The sequence below is a fragment of the Spermophilus citellus genome (genome assembly GCF_964194105.1).
Source record: "Spermophilus citellus genome assembly, chromosome: 16".
NCBI lineage: Eukaryota > Metazoa > Chordata > Mammalia > Rodentia > Sciuridae > Spermophilus > Spermophilus citellus.
Window position 1 is genome coordinate 28,082,820 of NC_138196.1, and position 21,281 is coordinate 28,104,100.

The following is a 21,281-nucleotide window of genomic DNA, read 5'->3' on the forward strand; positions in this document are numbered from 1 at the left end:
CTCATAAAAGACACTAAAAAATATTTTTTAAAAAAAATTAATTAATTTAAATGATAACAAAGTAATCATATTATTTAATTTTAAATATAAATGCTTACTTAGTAGGGGACTCAGAAACTTATGCTTACCTGAAAGTGATTTAAAAAAATCTCTCTCTGTATCTAAAAGTATAATTTGAAGTAATTCATGTTCAAATTAAAGCTTTCAGATGGCTGAATACCTTTTATGTACATGGGTCAATCAGACTGTGCCAAAATATAAGAAAAAAGAACCCTATTGTTTTAATTACTTCTGTTCTCCAAAAGCCTCCACCCTGGCATTTCTTTCAAATGTTATTAATTCACTTATTCATTCATCCATCCATTTATTGAAGACACATCAATTGTGCCAGGAGCTGCTTAGACAGTGAAGGTGCCAAAGTGATGGAGACACATACAGGGAGCCATTGTTCTCAGAAGTTCACATTCATGAGAGCTTCAGTTCATAAAAAAAAAATTATGCCAGATATTGATGAGTATTACTCATAAAATTAAAAAAGGATGATGTGTCCTGACAATAAGTAGGTGATGCTTGTAGATTATGTATTCGTGAATAAAATAACACTTCAAATGAGACCTGGATGACAAGAAAGAGCCACACATTCGAGATTCAGAGGGGTTGAATTTCAGGGATGGCAAGTGTTTAATATGATGAACCTGAGGCTGGCGTAAGTTTTCTTTTTCTTCACCAGACCACAGGTTGGAGAATAAAGGGTGTGAAGAAAGCTGGTAAAAAAAAGATAAGGACAGTGAGGGAGGCAGTTTTCAAATCATATGGGCTTTATAACAGACAAAAAAAATTCACATTTAATTCTCTAAGGGGACAGAACATATTGGAAGGGGTTACTCTGTGGCACGATGTAATTTGATTTACATTTTGAAAGATCTTCTGACTGTTGTGTAGAAAATAGATTCTATATGACAGGACAGAAACCAGTTGGAGAGGCTAGTTAGAAGATGATTTAGGGATTCTGGTGGAAAGCAATGGTGATTTGGTCTGGGATACCAGTAGTAGAGATGCAAAGTAGATTATAAACGTGTTTTGGAAATGGAAGAGTAAATATGTGCTAAGGAATTGGCTTATGGGGATGGGAACAAAGAAAACAAAATTAAAAAGCTAACTCTAAAATTTTCAGTCACTGGATAAATTATGCTGGCATTTAATAAGATAGGTAATATGAAAAGAAGAGTGAACTTGGGAGGCAAAAATTCATTCTTTTATATTGGCCATATTCATTTTTTGATATGTCTATCAAATATCTAAGTGGAAATGTCATGTAGACAGTTTGTTCTATAAGTTTTTAGTTCATGGGAGAAATACAGAATGGAGGTGAATTTTGTGAGCCTAACAGTTTGTGTTAACATAGACAATACATACAGATGGGAAAGAGAAAGGAGCCCAGGACAGAGCTCAAGGGCATTCTGACATTTACATATGAGACTACAAAAAAAAAAGACATCAAAATAAATTAGGATGGGGCAAAAATAAAGTAGAAGAAAACTAAAGGATGTGGAGGAAGGCACATGGGTGTGGTGTTTAGAATATTTAAATGGGGAGGAGAAATGGTCATTTAAAAGAGTGATGAAATTATTGTTGTTTGACTTCATAATGGCTGCCAATCTTACTGGAGTGAGATGGTATCTTAGGGTGGTTTTGATTTGCATTTCTCTGATTGCTAGAGATGGTGAGCATTTTTTCATGTACTTGTTGATTGATTGTATGTCCTCCTCTGAGAAGTGTCTGTTCAGGTCCTTGGCCCATTTGTTATCTTATTGTTTAATTTTTTGAGTTCTTTGTACATTCTGGATATTAGGGCTCTATCTGAGGTGTGTGGGGTAAAAATTTGTTCCCAGGATGTAGGCTCTCTATTTACCTCTTTTATTGTTTCTCTAGCTGAGAAAAAAACTTTTTAGTTTAAGTAAGTCCCATTTGTTTATTCTTGTTATTAACTCTTGGGCTATGGGTGTCCTATTAAGGAATTTGGAGCCCGACCCCACAATATGTAGATCGTAGCCAACTTTTTCTTCTATCAGACGCAGTGTCTCTGATTTGATATCTAGCTCCCTGATCCATTTTGAGTTAATTTTTGTGGATGACGAGAGAAAGGGATTCAATTTCCTTTTGTTGCATATGGATTTCCAATTTTCCCAGCACCATTTGTTGAAGATGCTATCCTTCCTCCATTGCATGCTTTTAGCCCCTTTATCAAATATAAGATAGTTGTAACTTTGTGGATTAGTCTCTGTGTCCTCTATTCTGTACCATTGGTCCACCTGCCTGTTTTGGTACCAGTACCATGCTGTTTTTGTTACTATTGCTTTGTAGTACAGTTTGACCTCTGGTATCGCTATACCTCCAGATTCACACTTCCTGTTTAGAATTGCTTTTGCTATTCTGGGTCTTTTGTTTTTCCATATGAATTTCATGATTGCTTTGTCTATTTCTACAAGAAATGCCGTTGGGATTTTGAATGGCATCGCATGCTTTGATATAAAGAGAGCAACTAAGAACAGAACAGGAAGGAAGAGCATGAGGAAAAGACTACAGTAAACAAAGACGAATGGGGGGAGAGAAAGGGCGAGAGAAGGGAAAGCATATGGAAATGGTAGGAGACCTTCAATGATACATAAAATTATAAGAGGTCATGAGGGGCAAGGGGGAGGGGAAAAAAAGGGAGAGAATTGAACAACAGCAGGGGAGGTAGAGAGGGAAGATGGGAGGGGAGGGGAGGGGAGGGGGGATAGTAGGGGATAGGAAAGGTAGCAGAATACAACAGTCACTAATATGGCATTATGTAAAAATGTGAATATGTAACAGATGTGATTCTGCAATCTGTATTTGGGGTGAAAATGGGAGTTCAAAACACAATTTGAGTCAAAGGTATGAAAGATGATATATCATGAGCTATGTAATGCTTTAAATAATCAATAAAAAAATAATAATAATAGCACAGAACAATATATAGAGGGGCTGGGGGCTGGGATGTGGCTCAAGCGGTAGCGCGCCCACCTGGCAAGCGTGAGGCCCAGGTTCGATCCTCAGCACCACATACAAACAAAGATGTTGTGTCCGCTGAGAACTAAAAAAAATAAATATTAAAAATTCAAAAAAAAGTTAATCTAAAATAGTGATGAAATTAAACACAACACAGAATAGAAAAATATAAATAAAATAAAAAAAATTTTAAGACAATTTATGAGTCTTTTCACATCTTTTTCTGATCTTAAAATCAGAGTTTTTGACTCCTTTTCAATGCTATATAGTGAACAGCTTTGAGAAATGTAAGGTACTCCTCCAGAGCAAGAGAAAAGGTGCATTGGGTATTAAGTACAATAAAGATAATATGTTCCTCTGGAGCAAAGACCAGACAGGCTTACTGCCCATTATAAAATATTCAGGTTCCTAAGCACATGGTTTCTATTCCAAAATGTGTGGTCTTCTCCATATTTCCAAGAGAGAAATGGGACTCAGGGAGCCAGAACAAATGCTAACGCTCTGACTGCTGCTTTTGTTATAATACAAAGTATTTGATCTCTAACCCAAAACTTTCATATCCTCTGCTGGCATCCATGAAACAGTGGCAGGTTAACTTTGCAAGTAGAATAGGCTAAGATCTCACATTCTCCACTGTTCTACACAGATGACAGACAGTTTTGATGGTTCCCCTGAGATCTGTGGTCATAATGACCTTTTTTTCTGCAGCAGTATTCACTGGCTCTGAGGCAGACATAGTGCAGGTAGGTGAATTTATGGCTTAGATCTTTAGTATGAATGGCTTACTGAATGATCACACAGCTCCTTTGACATAATGATTGTGTCCTAACACCGGAATGTGCAGTACCAAGAAGACCAGTATTCAGACACTGGTGGATAGTATGGTAATAAATATGCCAGCACATTTAGATATTTCCAGAAGTTACTAAAATATCAAATACTCACTTGTTACAACCTAATTTTATATTCTTATACTTCGATGGCATAATTCATATTAAAGCATTGGGCCTTATGTGATACCCTAATATTAGTAGTACTTCACTGAACCAAAGACTATGACCTACATTTAATTAAAAGTAATAATTCATAAATTATGATACATTTTTAGGGCATACAGGGAAGTAATTACATATTACAGAGGAATACACTCTATATCTGATTTATTAGGTTGAAAATCAATAAACATGTTTTTCTTTTTTTCATAAAGATGATTTAATTCATGAAATTTAATTGAGTTGAGGGAAGTTCCTTTGTCACCTGGTTGCCAGTGTCTCTCTGTATAAGACTATTATTCCTAAAAGGCAGTTAAGTAGATATTGTCTATAAAGCAATTTAGTGAAAATAACATTGTCTCTACATAGGTGCAGTGCATACAGATATAAGGTACTGTGGGATTCTGAGTATTTGACAATCTGCTGTGCCTGCCATGAATTGTACAAAGGGAGAGCCATGTGTGAATCCAGTCTTGCTTCTTAGTTTATACTTCCTCCCCTACACTTCCTCTTTCCATTATTGCCTCTGATATATACAGGCACCCTAATCTCTCACGTTCTGGTTGGCTTGTCTCCATTTGCGTACCAGAAAATTGCCTTCCCTCCCTTCCGTGTGCTGCTGCAGGCCAGTTAGTATTTATTCACTTCTAGTCTGAATCCCCTCACTCATTCCTAAGTATCTGTTTTGTATGTAGTTTCTTTGCCAGAAGCGGCCTTTTATTAAGATTGAAATTTCCCTAAGTTTTTCAGACACGTAATATTTATCTTGTGTCTGCTTGGATTTTTTCATTGTTGAAGGGTCTAGGAATAGACAGTGGATGATTTTGATATTGTGGAATTATATCTTATGTCCTTGTTGGAGAAGAGAGGAGGGTCAGTAAACCCCATCAAAATCCTCTGCTTCCCATTCCTCCTGCTTTTCTCTTCTACCATATCCAGCAATTCTGCCCCAGTTGGCAGAGCCAAATAGCAGTGACACAACCTCAGTTATGACAGTAGTATATGGATTTAAACTTCAGGAGCAATATACACTAGTGGAATAGATTAAATATCTAATTATTACGCTGAGGACAGAATGTGTCTTTGTTCTCTACCGGGGTCCTCATTTAAGCTCAATACTCAAGACAAACATCTGAAGTTCACTGAGGCAAGGGGATACAAGCAAATTTAGGATTTTTCCTCCAAGATATGCTGCCAACCAGAAGATGGCTTTCCCCAGCCAGGTGCCTGAAATGGTAACCAGAGTCTATTGGTCTATGCAATTCTGCTGGTGCAAGAGCACATGTAAGTTCCTAGGCCATGTAGGTGGGAGAATCACAACTTTTTTTTAAGTACTGTGGATCCATCCAAGGGTCTTATGCATTGTAAGTTAAGTGCTGTACTGCTGAAACATATCCCCAGTGCCTCACAACAATTTTTAAAGTAAGAAAGACTGAATCTTGTCTTCCTTAAGCCCTGGCCATATAGTTTTTCAAAAGAACAAATGGATGAGTGAGTGAATGAATGAATGAATCAACCAATCAATGGTTACCTTATTATGACAAAAGAGTCCTTTTTTTATGTTATACTTCATGTATGTATACCTTTATTTTATTTATTCATTTTTTATGTGGTGCTGAGGATCAAACCCAGTGCCTCACATATGCTAGGCAAGCGCTCTACCACTGAGCCACAACCTCAGGGGCCCCCCACCCAGTCCATGATATTTTGACCTCAGGCAACCTTTTTGGCCACATCTTCCATTTGCCACTTGCTCGGTAACCAGGCACAGCCAAAGAGTTGAATTTTCTACAGTATCACTCCTTCTCATAATTGCATGTGTTGGTATAAAATGTTCCCTCTGTTATGCCCATTTCCAGCACATGAAATTTCATTCATCATTGAAGGTCAAGTTCAATTATCTCTTTGAGGAAATTCCTACATACCCTCATTTTCCCCTCTACTACTTATACTTTCCAGTGTTTCAGCTGTCAGAATGAATAAACCTAGGGGAGAAGATCTGCTTAACAGCCTGGTGGATGACAGAGAATGGAACAGAAAGGAGAATCACATAGCAATTCTTTCTACTGGCACAGTCGTGAAACCAAGATGAAAAGGCTCCTGGGTTTTATTTGAGCAATTATAAATTGTCATGAAACAAAACGAGATATTATGACCCTTTCAACCCTGGTAAAGTAAAAAAAAATGTTGGAAGAAATATCACTGTTACATAGATACAGATTTTAGAAATATCCGAGGCATATTTTTTAAATGTAGAGGCCAATTATAGTAGGCGTGTTGATATGTCAGTGAGAATTTTAAGAAGTGTAAAATGTATACACTTAGCTTTACAAAGGTAAGAGTTGTACGTGGCAGGTTGAGGATGTATGTTTATGTCATGTACACAATGTATGATAAACTCTTAACAAGAATCACATAGCTTACTGTTGGTGACACTAAATGTCTCCTGAGTGTCATCATTAATTCTCCCTGTCTGAGGTGACCATGTAAGGTGTTTGTATGTAGCTGGAATGCATTGTATCCAGGGTTCCTAAGATTCAGTGGCTCTAAGTTTTGTGGCCACAAATGCAATGGGATGTTGATACTCCTGCCCCTGTTTAGTACCATGACAGATAATGACAAGTACCCTAAAGACTAGTGGGTGTGGGTATTCACGTCAGGAACTAGTCCTTTTCCTTAGAAAGGAATTACTTGAACACTGTAGTTCTTAAGTTTTTAGCAAGAACCCTGAAGGTTGGGGCAGTGTTTCATGGAGATGGATTTCTTTCAGCCCTACTTAAGACATTCATTTAATGTCTGTGATGTCATCAGGCAGCGGTGTATCATTTGTTTTCCTGCATGCAAGGATTCCGCTGACACTTAAAGTCTATAATAATCTGAATCTTTCCTGCCTCTCCAACTTTCATATTCCTGTTCAGTAACATAAGTGCTCTGTTTCAGTCAGGGAACTATTCTTCCTGTCATACCAATTTCTCTTCATTGTCCATGTTTTTCCTACCTCCTGACATGCTCTCTCTCCTCCTTTCTGGCTATCAAGTACTTCCAGGCACAGCCTGAGCACCCACAGTCCTCACCTGCATTGACATCTCCGGAGCACTTCAGCACTCTTGTCCTTTCTCTGATCTTGATTATAACTTACATTCTGATCTATCTCGAGTCTAGGTTCCATTTCTTTGTGTCTCTCTTTTTCGATTATTTTTTATTCCAGTAGTTAGTACTTATGAGTAAGTCTTATTAGCATCCCAAACTCTTTCAAAACAGGAAATTTGTGTTTTGACTCTCATGTGATTCTTAAGAAACTTTACATAGGGATAACAATTACATAGTAATAGATGGATTTGTAAATAAGTTAAAAAGGAAATTAAGGCCAATGGGCCATTCCACAACATGATCAAGAAAAGTGATACAGGCTGCCAAGGGATTATAAAGTAGTCACTCTATATAACTAAGGTTTTAGACTCAGTACAGATTTGCCACTAGCTTTTCAGCATTATTAGCATCCATTATAGAAATGTTAATGTAATCTTCACTAAAAACTGCTCAGACTTTAAAGAGACACAAATTATGTTTTCATGTTTTCTTTTTCCTTTTGTGTGTGTGTGTGTGTGTGTATATATGTGTGTGTGTATATATATATATATATACACACACACATATGTATTTTATATATATGTATGTATATATACACATATACATGTACACATATATGTATATACATATATATACACATACATATATGTGTGTGTGTGTATATATATATATATATATATATTTTTTTTTTTTTTTTTTTTTTTTTTTTTTTGCCAGAGAAGCATTTTACAAAACCCCCCTGTTGGTGGAATTATCTACCAGCCTATTTCAACCAATATGGTGTTTGTCAGATATGAGGAATTTGTAGAGTGTAGTGTGCATATATTTACATATCCAAAATATTCATGACTTTTCCACTAATACTAAACAACATTTTAAAAATTTATAACTGTCTCTTCTGGCTAACAGTCAGTATAGACATTTCATTTGTTCTGTGGAAACTTGTTTCAAAATCTTTTCTAGCTCAAGATGTGCTGCACAGTAAACAATAAGAAACTTTGATAATGCCAGCTAATACAACTCATTGCTTTTCCAGTGTAAGTTAAGGATGGCTGCTTGATTTCCATGCTTGATTTTCCCAACACTGTGAACTCTGTTCGGGGAAGTTCCCACTGCTGGAGTTTTGCCAGTAATCTCCAGCAAACTCCAGTGGAGCCTCTGGACTCTGTGGCCATCCCTGAAAGTGGCTGTTCTCTTCCATCAGTTTCCTGGGCAGACCATCAAGCCAGCTATTAGGGTCTGTTTGCACTGCATGAAAACAAACTTTAATGTGAAGAGATTTACGGCCTCCCAAATTAAATCCCCAGGAGTCTCATTCCGCCTGACCCCAGGAGTTTTTGAACTGATAGGGGAATGGACACCCAGTGGGTCTGTTAGAACAGATCATTTTAGCATGCTGAATGTCCATGGACCGAGGATGATGATGGTAACTTTATGTGTGTGTATTCTCCTGTGTTTTCACTATTTCCCTTCATGGGCCATATAGGAGAAATTGTCTATCCTTGTGCATGTGAGAGTTAATTCTTAGACTTCCTAAGATGTATAATCTTTCTGAAGAGCACAAGAGAGCTTTGCTTTGGAAAATCAATATTTAGCCTGATAATTTCTACCCTCACATGTTGTTAACCTTAAAAGCGCAAATGTAGACCAAATCTACATGCATCAAGTTACCAAGCATATGATTAGTAGGGAGAATTCTCTTTCCTGACTAAGGATTGTCAGCTGTTGGTGCAGAGTATATCTGCCTACCAAATTAGAAGGGCCAGAGTCTTAACTACTATTGAAAACCACTAGCAACTCTTATTTTTTTTTTTCTTACAGACAGGATTGGAACACAGAACAAAAGAAAACCTCAGTTTGGGGGTGTTTTTGTTTCCTTGTACTTATAAATTGTTCATTAGGCCAATGACATAGTATAAAATTTGTTCTCTGACAAAGAAACAAATATTTTTAAAATGATAAGAACCTATATACTAACACATACACACAAATAGAGAATTATGTTGTCAGGCATGTATTTTGTAAACTGTTGATTTCAATGGAGAGGATGCCTGTTAGAATATGGATTAGGCACCTTAAAGGCATTCTTATATCTGTCTTATGCTTAAAAAAAAAAGAAAGAAAGAAAGCAAAGCTTTCTATGTACTTTGACTTGTCTTAGTATAGTAAACATGAAGGAAAACAAGCTTGTGTTACATCTTCTGTAAAAGTGCCCAGACATAAGTGCTTCACCATTATGTGTAATGTGCAGACTTTGGATGTCAGTTGGTAGTTGAATTCCCGTGCCTCTCCAGCTTCCAAATTGCAGCTCTGGCAGCTTTGGGACAATGAAACCTATGAGACTTGTGTGCTCATGCCTCTGACTGGCAGATCACCATGCAGATGCCCTATAGTAGACACTACTATGACCTTTTTATGGAAGGAAATATTTCTTTGCCTTCAAAATGATTTGCATGTACACCAATATTTCTGGACTTTCGTACTAATAATAAATTGTACAATGTATGAAAAATCAGAGTCATTTAGGATTCTTGATATTGAGTTATTGTGTATCTAAATGATTTCACTAACAGCTACCATACTGCAAGTGTACAGGAAGTGACTGTTCTGCACCACATGACGAGCTCCACAGAGGCAGGGACCTTATTTTCCTGGTTCACTACTATTTCCCAGTATTTCTACCAGGCCTAACACAAACTCTTACTACTCCATCGAATTGAAATGAATTGTAGCAATATAAACTGGGTTCTGCATCAGATACGAGCCCAGCATGTTTCTCAGGGGACTGCTATGGGGTCAACACAAGAACAAAGCGATGAAATGTGAGGACAATTAGGGCAATTTCATGAGCTTGGTCACTGCCTCAAGCTTATACTTCACAAGCATTTCATCCAATAGGGCACCCACCTTCTGTTCTTTCAGAACGAACAGGTCACACCCATTGAGATTAAAGCATGCATGCACACAGACACAGTCACTTTCATGTGGGCTACCTGGAACTCTGCTAGTTGTATCAGAAGCAGTAATAATTTGTTGAGAGTTGCTACATTGGCTTATCAGCATAGGCTTGATCCCATTGTGATTTTCATCTTGTTATGCCAGACTCCATTAGTCTACCTGCTCTTGTGTACGTTATGTTTAATGCTGATTTCCCCTCCCAGGAGTCCATGATCTTCTCTTTGTGGAGCTCCAGTAGGAAAAACAGCTGGAATAGGTAGCCTGGTTTAAGCCTGCTGAGAAGCAAGACAACCAGACCAGACCAATCAGCACTGCAGACTGGGTGGCCCAAATCACACAGAGGCATCTGGAGATGGTGAGAGAAGAAGCAGGGCTGAAAGAAGATCAGGGTCTTCTGGAAGCTTCTTTTGTCATAAAGCAAAAGACAGTCATTCTGAATAACAGTATAGGGGAGAAAAGAAGAGGAAGTAAAAGAAGACAAGGGAGAGAGTGAGTGAGAGAGGGACGAGAGAGGGAGAGAGGAAAAAAGGAAGGAAAATAGTTGGGACCAGAGAAGTCTTTTTAGTAACAGAGATCGGAAAGGGTTGTCACTGCAAGTGGAATTTTTTAATGTAAAAACAGCTGCATTCATTGTGTGTATTTATGGAACTTTGTGTGTATGCACACATGACGCTTGTGTATGTGTGTGTATGTGTGTGGAGGGAAAATTGTGTGCCTGAGTATAGCACTGTGCAGATATTCTTGTTTTAACATCTGGAATCTAGCAGAGATTTGCCTAGATTCTCATCTGTTCAGGACTTCTTCCTTCAAATGAGGCTATCTGTCTTGCCTGACAGGATATCCACTTGTCACTGGGCAGAGAGATTCCATGAGATGTATTCAGGAATTCCCTTCATTGACTCCAAAGGCTGGCACCATTCTTAGGATTCTGCTGTCTGTTTTTAAATATTGGTCTGTATTCTCCTTCAACTATAAAATGCCAAACTGGGCCAAATTGCTCAAGATGCCCACTTCATTAAGCACATTATGCATCAAATTGCTTCATGAGCACAACCAAAAATAATGTGATCATGACAACAGATTCTCGGTCCTATCCTGTGTTGACTTTTCTTTATTCAGTTGTAGTTTCTAAATTTATTGCTAAATTTTCATGAGAGCATGTGTATACATTTGTGAATTTCTGTGTCTTTGTGTGGTTCTTTTCTGAAACAGAATTTTAGTGAAGAGTACTGCCCTGTTCTCCTTGACTTTTAATTTTCCATCTCCCATTTTTCTCCTCTGTTGGCATGCCAGTGACAACAGAGCAAGGCTGCCAAGATCCTATATGGGACTGGTTTTCACAGTCTTTGTGAGACTGTGGGAGATCTTCATCTTCACAAAGGCACCTGGCTTAGCCAACCAGGTAGGAAAATCTGATAGTTTAGACACAACTAAATTCAACTAAGTCCTCAATCTTTCCTTCACTCCTGCTCTTTGCTGTGTCTAACGATTGGGCTGGGAAGGTACAAGGAGATAGATTTCAGGAAATAGATAAAAAAAAAATCAAGGGGAAACAAATTACTTTGTAGTTTTCTGGAGAACTTGAACCAGAATTTACTTGGTATCAACTTCTAATCTCTATGCCCTAATAAGATGGATGTTATTTTTTAGGGGCTTTTTTCTCCCTCAAAATAAAGCAGGTATGTATCTAAACATAACAGGAATATATTTCCCATAATGAAATATTAGTACAGTTTTAGTTAGTCTTGAACCTCAGGTTTGTTTTTTTTTTTCTTTTTTTTCCTCTGTTCAATGCTCAGCCTGGAATACATGACATCGGCCGTAGCATCCCTTGGCCTTTGTAAAGGATTATACTGACTTGTGCACTTGCAAAGTGTCCTGCCAAGGTCTGACATCAGTTTGTGCTCCACTTCTTAAGAATTAGTTCTAGGCATGGGTCTGTGTCCACCCCAGAGGTTATGCCTTTTTCTAATTCTTATAAAGATGCTGTACTGGGCCAGCTCTGAAGGTACATAAATGACCGAATCATCTGAGTTTAGAACATCTCATGTATTAGATCATGAATGCCTCCTTGTACATGCATAGCATTCGAATATTTGTTATCATTAGCAAGACGAGGAATACAGATGCACTGATATGTTTTCTGGTGCCCTCTCTTTCCTAAAAGCTGACTAATTCTCTGCTGGCTTTAGAAAGTTGGAGCATATCCTCCAGTTCTCTGGGCACCTTTGGTAAAGCATTAGGTGCCAGATGCTATCTCCGTGATGATAGTTTTTATGGGAGTCAATACCGACATTAGCAAAGGACTAATGTAAATCTTACCTTGGGTCAAGCAGAGTAGAAACAGTTAGACTGATAATGTCTTGAGTAAAGTTTAAGCACCTAGGAATTTAAGGTGTTTATCAAGGATATATGAGGAAATCTATTCAGTCAGTGCTGCTGGAGCAAAGTGCAAAGTCACAATGTTATTTAGCAGGACATTTGTGAATTCAGCTAGGACAGGGAAGCTCTTTAATTGTATGGGAAATGATCTTCACTTGTTTCTTTGAGTGACTATCATTGATGTCTTTGTAATAAATCTTGTAAAAGGTGGTAAAGAGATTTTGATTTGGAACCTGACCATAAGTTTCTACTGGCTAGCTTAGTTTCTGTTAAGGAAAAAGATAGACCTTGAAAATACTCCCCTGAGGATGCATCCTAGCCATAGGTTCCAAAGCATATCACTCCACTGGTTTACTCTCCTGCTTCCTCCTTATCTACATGAAAATGTTTACAGAAAGGTAAACTCCATAATTATTAGGGATCACCAATGAATTTAAAAATAGCCAATACCTCCTCTAGGCTGTGTTGACTATCAGCAGTGCAGATCTGTACTTAGTAGAAATATTTTCCCTGAAGAGAATTGCCACTTAAGATTTGAAACCTTTAATCAGAAAATTGACCTTTCCTAGAAACTTAATTTTTCATTATCACTATCAAAGGATGGCTGAAAGCATGATTAAGCTTCATGATTTGGTGGAAATAATTTTATTATAGAAAGGATTTTTTGTATTATTACTGTTAATCTAATATATAATTGCTTTCTTAAAAAGGTATCATTTAAGGAAGTCAGATCCTAAGCCGACGTGATGAAGAGTTGGGTCTACTTTTGTTCTATCAGGTGCAGAGTCTCTGTTCGACTGCCTAACTCTTTGATCCACTTGAGTTGAGTTTCAGACATGATGAGGGATAAGGGTTTAATTTCATTTTGTTATGTATGGATTTCCAATTTTCCCAGCACCATTTGTTGAAGAGGCTATCTTTTCTCCAGTGAATGCTTTTGGCACCTTTGTAAAATACGAGAAAACTGTATTTATGTGGGTTTATCTCTGTGACTTCTAGACTGTGCCATTGTCTACATGTCTGTTTTGGTGCCAATACCATGCTGGTTTTGTTACTGGAGCTCTGTGGTACGTTTAAGTTCTGTTATTGTGATGCCTACTGCTTCACTCTTCTTGCTAAGGATTGCTTTTGCTATTCTGGGCCTCATATTTTTCCAAATGAATTTCATGACGGCCTTTTCTAGTACTCTGAATATGTCATTGGGATTTTAATAGGAATTGCACTAAATCTGTATAATGCTTTTGATAGTATGGCCATTTTGACAATATTAATTCTGCCTATCCAGGAGCATGGGAGATCTTTCCATCTTCTAAGGTCTTCTTCAATTTCTTCTTTTAGTGTTCTGTAGTTTTCATTGTAGAGGTCTTTTGCCTCTTTTGATAGGTTGATTTCCAAGTTTTTTTTTTGAGGCTATTGTGAATGGAGTACCTTTCCTAATTTCTCTTTCAGTAGAATCATCAATGATGTATAGGAAGGCATTTAATTTATGGGTATTGATTTATATTCTGCTACTTTGCTAAATTTATTTATTAGTTCTAGAAGTTTTCTGGTGGAATTCTTTTGATCTTCGAAAGATAGAATCATGCCATTGGCAAATAGTGATAGTTTTAGATTTTCTTTTCCTACTCATATCCCTTTAATCTCTTTTTTCCTGTCTAATTACTCTGGCTAGAGTTTCAAAGATGATGTTGAGTAGAAGTGGTGAAAGAGGACATCCTTGCCTTGTTCCAGTGTTTAAAGGGAATGCTTTCAATTTTTCTCCATTTAGAATGACGTTGGTCTCGTGTTGAGCACATATACCTTTTACAATGTTGAGGCATGCTCCTCTTATCCCTATTTTTTTCTAGTGTTTTGAATATTACTCCTAAAGTGAAAGAAGTAAGATCAAGAATCAATAAATGGGATGGATTCAAGCTACAAATGTTCCTCTTAGCAATGAAAGCAATCGATAATGTGAAGAGAGAGCCTACAGAATGGGAGAAAATATTTACCACATGCACCTCAGATAGAGCGGTAATCTCCAGGATATATGAAAAACTCAAAAAACTTAACACCAAAAAAATAAATAACCCAGTCAATAAATGGGCTAAGGAATTGAACAGACACTTCACAGACCAAGAAATATAATTGATCAACAAATAAATGAAAAACTGTTCAACATCTCTAACAATTAGAAAAATGCAAATCAAAACTACTCTAAGATTACATGTCACTCCAATTCAAGCAACAGTAAGTGTTGGCGAGGATGTGATGGAAAAGATACACTAATATATTGTTGGTGGGACTGCAAATTGGTACAAACATTATGGAAAATGGTATGGAGATTCCTCAGAAAACTTGGTATGGAACCAACATTTTTATCCAGTTACCCAAAGGACTTTAAATCAGCATACTACAGAGATGCAGCCACATCAATATTTATAGCAGCTCAGTTCACAATAGGTAAACTATGGACACAACCTAGGTATCCTTCAACAGATGACTGGATAAAGAAAATATGGTATATACATACACAATGGAATATTACTTAGCCATAAAGAAGAATGAAATTATGGCATTTTCCAGTAAATGGATGGAGCTGCAGAATATCATGCTAAGCAAAATAAGCCAATCCAAAAAAACCAAAGGCCAAATGTTTTCTCTGATATGTGGATGCTAATTCACCATATAAGAGAGGAGAGGCCCTATTCGGGACAAGGATACAAGGAAAGAAGTAGAACTGGTGGCCTACACTTTTTGTGAAGAATTTGGATCTCATTCTGGGAAGTGACTAAACCATATGGAACATTCTAGAAGGCTTGGCAGCCTGTGTGCTATATTATGAAACAAGTGGAGATTTCCTGGGATAAATCCTCTCACCTCATCTTTCTGGATCTAATTCTTCCTAGGTGTAAACTCACATGATCTGGCTGAGCTTCCTTTTTTAAGGGTTCTGAGGTGATCCAGTTATGAAATCACTTCACAATGACAGTGCTTTTAATGTGCTTGTTACCATAACAGGTTTTGTTTGGTATTTAAAAAAGGGAATTCCAGATATATATTATTCCCTTAAAAGATAAATTAAAAAAAAAGTGTTTTCAATGGAAAAGCTAGCAAACTGTCTATTTACATTTCTGCCCTGCAAAAACACCAAGTGATTGGTTAGTAACTGTGTCTCTAGGCAATATATTCCAAGTGGAGAATATTGAGAACAATATTAATTGATTCTAAACAGAAGTCTTGAGGTTCAGTTAAGGGAACCCTGCTGCATTCGGGCTAATCAAGGGCAGGTACTGCTGGACTCTTGGAGGCAGGTGAACATCCTAATAGCCCCACAAAGAACTTTCACTTCAAGTAGCCTTTCTCCAGTTTCTAACTCATAAATGAAGATAACATTTAGATAATTCTGTTTCAGAAAACTTTCTGAAAGTTGTTTTATTTACGATGCCAACTTTTAAAAGCCCACTAAAGGCAACTGGAGAGTAAACTAGGCAGAAATTGCTTTATAAAAAGAAGAAATGCTCAAAATGCCACTTTCTTTGGAAAAACCCATGGTTCAGTTTTATTCAGGGTAAAGATAAAGGAAACTTTCACTCACATTAGGAGAATCTCAGCCATAGAGTTGGATTCTATAGTCAATCTAGGTGCAATGAGGATGAGTATTAGATTAACACAATTGATTTGCTGCTGCACTTGTTTATTGTCTGTCTAATATTGACAATTATATACAGAGCAGGGCAATTAGTATCCAGAACAGTCCTCACAGTGTTGCAGTGTTGAGCACAATGATTTGCATCGCTGGACACCACTAGTTCTCTTTGTGTATGTGGGATTCCTCCTCTTTAGTAAAGTTGTTTTGGATATCAGAGGTCTTGTCAATCTCCCCAGGAGTTTTCTCTTGATCATGGTGACAAGGGTCTTGCCTGTAACATCAAGCAAACCTGTGATGTCTGAGTAGTTTGCAGCCAGAATAAGTTCAGAAAGTATTCCTCCTTCAACTTTCAGGAATTCTTGATCTCAAACAGGGATCCCATCTGTTAGTTTTTCTTTGTTCTCATCATCCTCAGGAGGAGGTGCGTCATTCTTATGGTGGGTGGAACACTGAGTGGCCTTTTAAAATATTGCTGCATTAACATTTGGTAAAGAAATTCCTTCCTCATCCTTTCCCGTCCCTTCCAACCTCATGTCAGTAGTCAACAGGTGTTTTTTGACTATTTCTACATCAACTTCAAATATTCTCTCCATCAGAACTCTGCCACTTAATGGAAGCCATGGTGTTCAGTCTCAGGAAGGAGCTGACAAGAACAGGGTGGTATCTACACAAGGATGAGAGAAATACAGATGCAATGCCACTAAAAATATAAGTTTTTTTTTTTTTGCTAGGGATACCAGGGATTGAACTCAGGGGCACTGGACCACTGAGCCACATCAGCAGCCCTATTTCATATTATATTTAGAGACAGGGTCTCACTGAATTGCTTAGCACCTCGCTTTTGCTGAGGCTGGCTTTGAAATGAAGACCTTCCTGCCTCAGCCTCCTGAGCCCCTGAGATTACAGACATGGCTCACCACATCTGGCTGAAAAAAATGTTTTGATAGAGATTTCAGTGCAAAGAGCCAGAAGAAGATGACACATGTTTGAATGACAGGCTATTCATGCTGACCCTTAAATAAAGATCATTCCATTGGGCTCTTTATTAAAGGATTTTCAGCTTGCCTGAGTTATTTATTCTTAATTTCAGGTGTAGGGCTGAGACCTAAGATGTGCTACTTATGAAGGGTTTGGATTTCTTATTTACTTTTTGACCTTTTGAGGGATGTTGCATAAAAATTGAAAATTAATTGGTAAAAATTGTAAATTAAGTAAAACAAGCATGGTGCCAATGAGAAAACCTTAATTTCCACATTTCACTACTCTATATGATATTATGTTATTTACTTTTCTAAAACTTCATCATCTATTTTTTCAAACAGAATGTTAAAAGAAAAAAAAATAAAATATTGCTATTGAGAGGGTAAATGGCTACTGATGAATGGCCACTCTTATTCTGTTGGTAGAAGTATGAATGGGTATGGTTTTATGGAGCAAAATTTAGCAATGTATATCAAAATAACACACTTTGGCCAAGTACTTTCCCCTTCCTGGAATCTTGTTTTATCCAGCTATTTTGATGCTTTGACCAAAAGATCTGACAAGAACAATTAGAGGAGGAAAAGTTTATTTAGGGGTTTCAGAGGTCTCCGTCCATAGATGGCTGACCTATCTATATTCTTCAGGGCTCAAGGTGAGACAGAACCTGATGGCAGAAGAATGTGGTGGAGAAAAACAGCTCAGGACATGATGATAAATGATGTTCAAGAAGTGGGATGGGGGGAGGGAGGAGAGAGAGAGAGAGAGAGAGAGAGAGAGAGAGAGAGAGAGAGAGAGAGAGAGAGAGATTGACTCTACTAGCCAAGACAAAATATATATTCCAAAGGCATGACCCCAGGGACCCAACTCCTGCAGCTACACATGGCCAGCCTTCAGCTACCACTCAGTTCATCCCAATGAAGGTATTAATTCACTTATTGGATTCCAGCTCTTATAACTCAAAACACTTCACTGATGAACCTTCTTGCATTGTCTCACATATGGGCTTTAAGAGGACACATAACAAATGTATTCTAAGTACTTGATTGAATAAGTGAAAAAAAATGTCTTCTTGAAGATATCCACTACAACTTTGTTGAAAATTGTGAAAAATATAGAGACGACCCATATGTGTCAATACAGAAATAAACTAAATTGCATATGAAACTATACATCTAAGAAAAGACAATGCCATCATTGAAAAGTGATAATGTACTGGTAATTGATTGGTAGAAAATTACCATATTGTATTAATGAATGAATTAAAAAAAATGTAGAATGGTGTTGTTCTACTAAATAAATGCCCCACCAACCAATCCTATTATACTAAGCAAAACTTGTATCTCTGTCACCCCAATCTTCCTCATCTCCTGTACCTAAGCAATCATGAAGTCCTTTTTACTCCTAGTGTCTTTCAAACCATCCATGTCCCCCTAGTTCTACCTCTATTCCCTGATCCAAGCTTGGAATTCTCTTAATACTTGTTAAATAGGCATTTAATATGGTCCCACCCATAACAAAACTTTCTATACATATGCCTTCCCCTCCCTCAGGAAGAGACAGGTGCTGGAGGGAGATTTATCAAATTGCTAACTGTGGTTTCCTTTTAGGAATAATTTACCCCTCTCCAGAAATAAAACTATCAAGAAATGGGGATAATAATCATTATTCAACCATTCTCACTGGATAAAATAATGCTCTAATAAATGATTGTGACTGTGAATTGTAATGTGAAAGCAAAGTTGTTTTGCTCATTGTGGGCAATAATAATGTATAAATAACCATGTCTGCTAAAATTTCTTGAATACATAGCACAGTGTTTGGGTACCTTAATATGCTCAGAGTTTGGAATAACCCTATAATACTATCATTAATATTACTATTTACTTAGATAATAATAATATTATAATATTACCAAATATACTATATTGGCATTCCCATTTCAGAGTTGGAGAAACAGAGGCACAGGTGGATGAAATTGTTTATCCAGGTGGACACTGATAATGGAGCTGAACCAGGATTCAAACCCAAACAGTCTGTGCCCAGGGTGTGAACCTTACTGCTCTGCCACAATCCTATCACTCTGAGAAGTGGCAGAGGTAGAACTTAGCTCCCCACATCAGACTCTTCCAACTGTGAAGCCCTCAAGGGAGTTTCATAGAGATCTCTTTACCACCTCCATTAACTTGGATTTTCAAGCATTGCTGAATGATTTGGGGACTTAGATCGAGCCATGTGATCACTGTTGGAAGAAATTTAGTAGATTATGCCTTTAAATCTTAGAGGTGGAGGACATGGGGAGAAAGGACTAGGTAATATAGAGATACCGTTTCATTGATTCTTCACAGCACTCCAGGAGGTGTTACTATTTTCAATTGTGATCATAGATAAGGAAACTCAGATGGGGATTTATTAAGTAATTTGCCCAGGTGTTGACAGCCGTTAAGTCGTAGAGTCCAGAACCATAGCCCAGAAGCTCTGTGTTGTATAGCATAGTAATTAAGAGAAAAGACTTGGAAAAGATAAATATTTGGGGACTGATCACAGAGTTAGGTGGAAGAGTTATATTGATGTAAATCAAATGACATCATGAACCTCTGTTTTCTCATCAAGATGAGAGTGACAAAAATTTTCCTGCTTTTAAAGATAAGAATTTTAGTCACTCTGTGTGTTCAGTGTTGCAAAAGCATCATAAGCAGTTATAAAAAATTACAAACAATAAGATAAGGCTTAATCTTTAAGAAGCTTGGACTACACATTTCTCAGAACTCAATCACCTGTTTTATGTTTGATTTACAATGTTAGAATAAATGCTGACAATTTCTTTCCCATCTCAGTTAGTACCTTCCCTGTCTTCTGAATAAAACATGTGCACTGGGGCATCTGGCCTATGCTCCTGTAGGCCTCCTGGTCTGGAATGCCTTCCCAAACTAAATCAGCTTCAAAGTGCGACTTCTCTGACCACTTCAACCTGAAGGCATGCCCTTCTGGTCCCAATGTCTGTAGTACTGAACAGGTCATTTAATACAGATTCTCTTGGAGTTTCTGAAACTCAGTGCCTCACTCATGCCGGCCAGCATTCTACCTCTGAGCTAAATCCCCAGCCTCACTTGAAGTTTCTTTATAGGATATATGTATTTTCTTTAAAAAGTTAAGTTATAAAGTCTTTAATGCTCAGATATTTGTTTGTATCCTCATAGCTCATAGTACAGGAGACAGTTCATATCTGCTGATGGTTTTGATTTTAGAGGAAAAAGGAGCAAGAATAAGGTAAATGGACATCACTTAACAAGAACTTCATATAATTATCTTACTGCAAAAATGAATTAAAACAATTTTCTTCGGTCAGTTGGAATAGAAGAAATTTACCTTCCCTATATCTCAGTGTCACAATTTGGAAAATAGAATTTGGCCATATATTTTGTCTACCAGGGTTGACATACAGAAACATGACGAACAGTTGTAACCTCTTTGGAAACATAAAATTCAAGGGGAATACTAAGTAAAAGGACTGATCAATATGGAGCTCAGCTTTAAAATTCTTTCATCTACTAGTACTGGATTTCTTGGCAGTACCAGCAAGAACGAGATTTTGAAAAACAAAATCTTATACATGTATTGATTGAATTTATTAAAATGCTTTATTACCATATCAATTTAATTATAAGAAGGCATTCTTATATGTCAAATATAAGTCTCAAAACAAATGACAATAATGCAGAGTAACAAAGACTGCACAGCATTTGCAGACAACATCTCTATTCATTTTTATGCACACAAAAGAAACAAACAAAAGGTTGAAAGCCTTTTAGAGTGATAAATGCCACAATTCAGTGGAAAACACACATTTTAATTTGAAAACATCTCTCACTGAGAGTAAGTTTGGCAAGAGGGGAAAGAACCTTGGTGCTATAATCTGAAAGTATGTGTCCCTCCAATATTAATATGTGTGAATGCCAATGCCAATACGTGGCATTACAGCACTAAGATACGGGGCCTTTGGGAAGTCACTAAGTCATGGGGCCTCTGTTCTCGTGAATGGATTAGTGCTCCTATAAAAGAGGTTGAAAGGAGCACCTGAGTGTCTTTTGCTTTTGTGCCAATTGTCATATGAGCCATTATGAAGCAGAGAGAAAGCCTTTACCAGACACTGAATCTGATGGTACCTTGACCTTGAACTTCTCAGCCTTCATAACTGAGTGAAAAGAACTTCTATT

The 21,281-nt window shown here is 37.4% G+C and overlaps 1 protein-coding gene and 1 pseudogene across 2 annotated transcripts in view; one reads left to right on the forward strand and one right to left on the reverse strand.

Moving 5' to 3' along the window:
- NRG1 (neuregulin 1) overlaps positions 1–21,281 on the forward strand; it is a gene marked incomplete at both ends in the record, with an annotated part of 1,011,199 nt that overhangs the window by 439,612 nt on the left and 550,306 nt on the right. The gene's annotated exons all lie outside the window — the stretch shown is intronic.
- Positions 16,243–16,707, reverse strand: LOC308635142 (S-phase kinase-associated protein 1-like; annotated as a pseudogene). The gene has a single exon. The product of its transcript is annotated as an S-phase kinase-associated protein 1-like (transcript).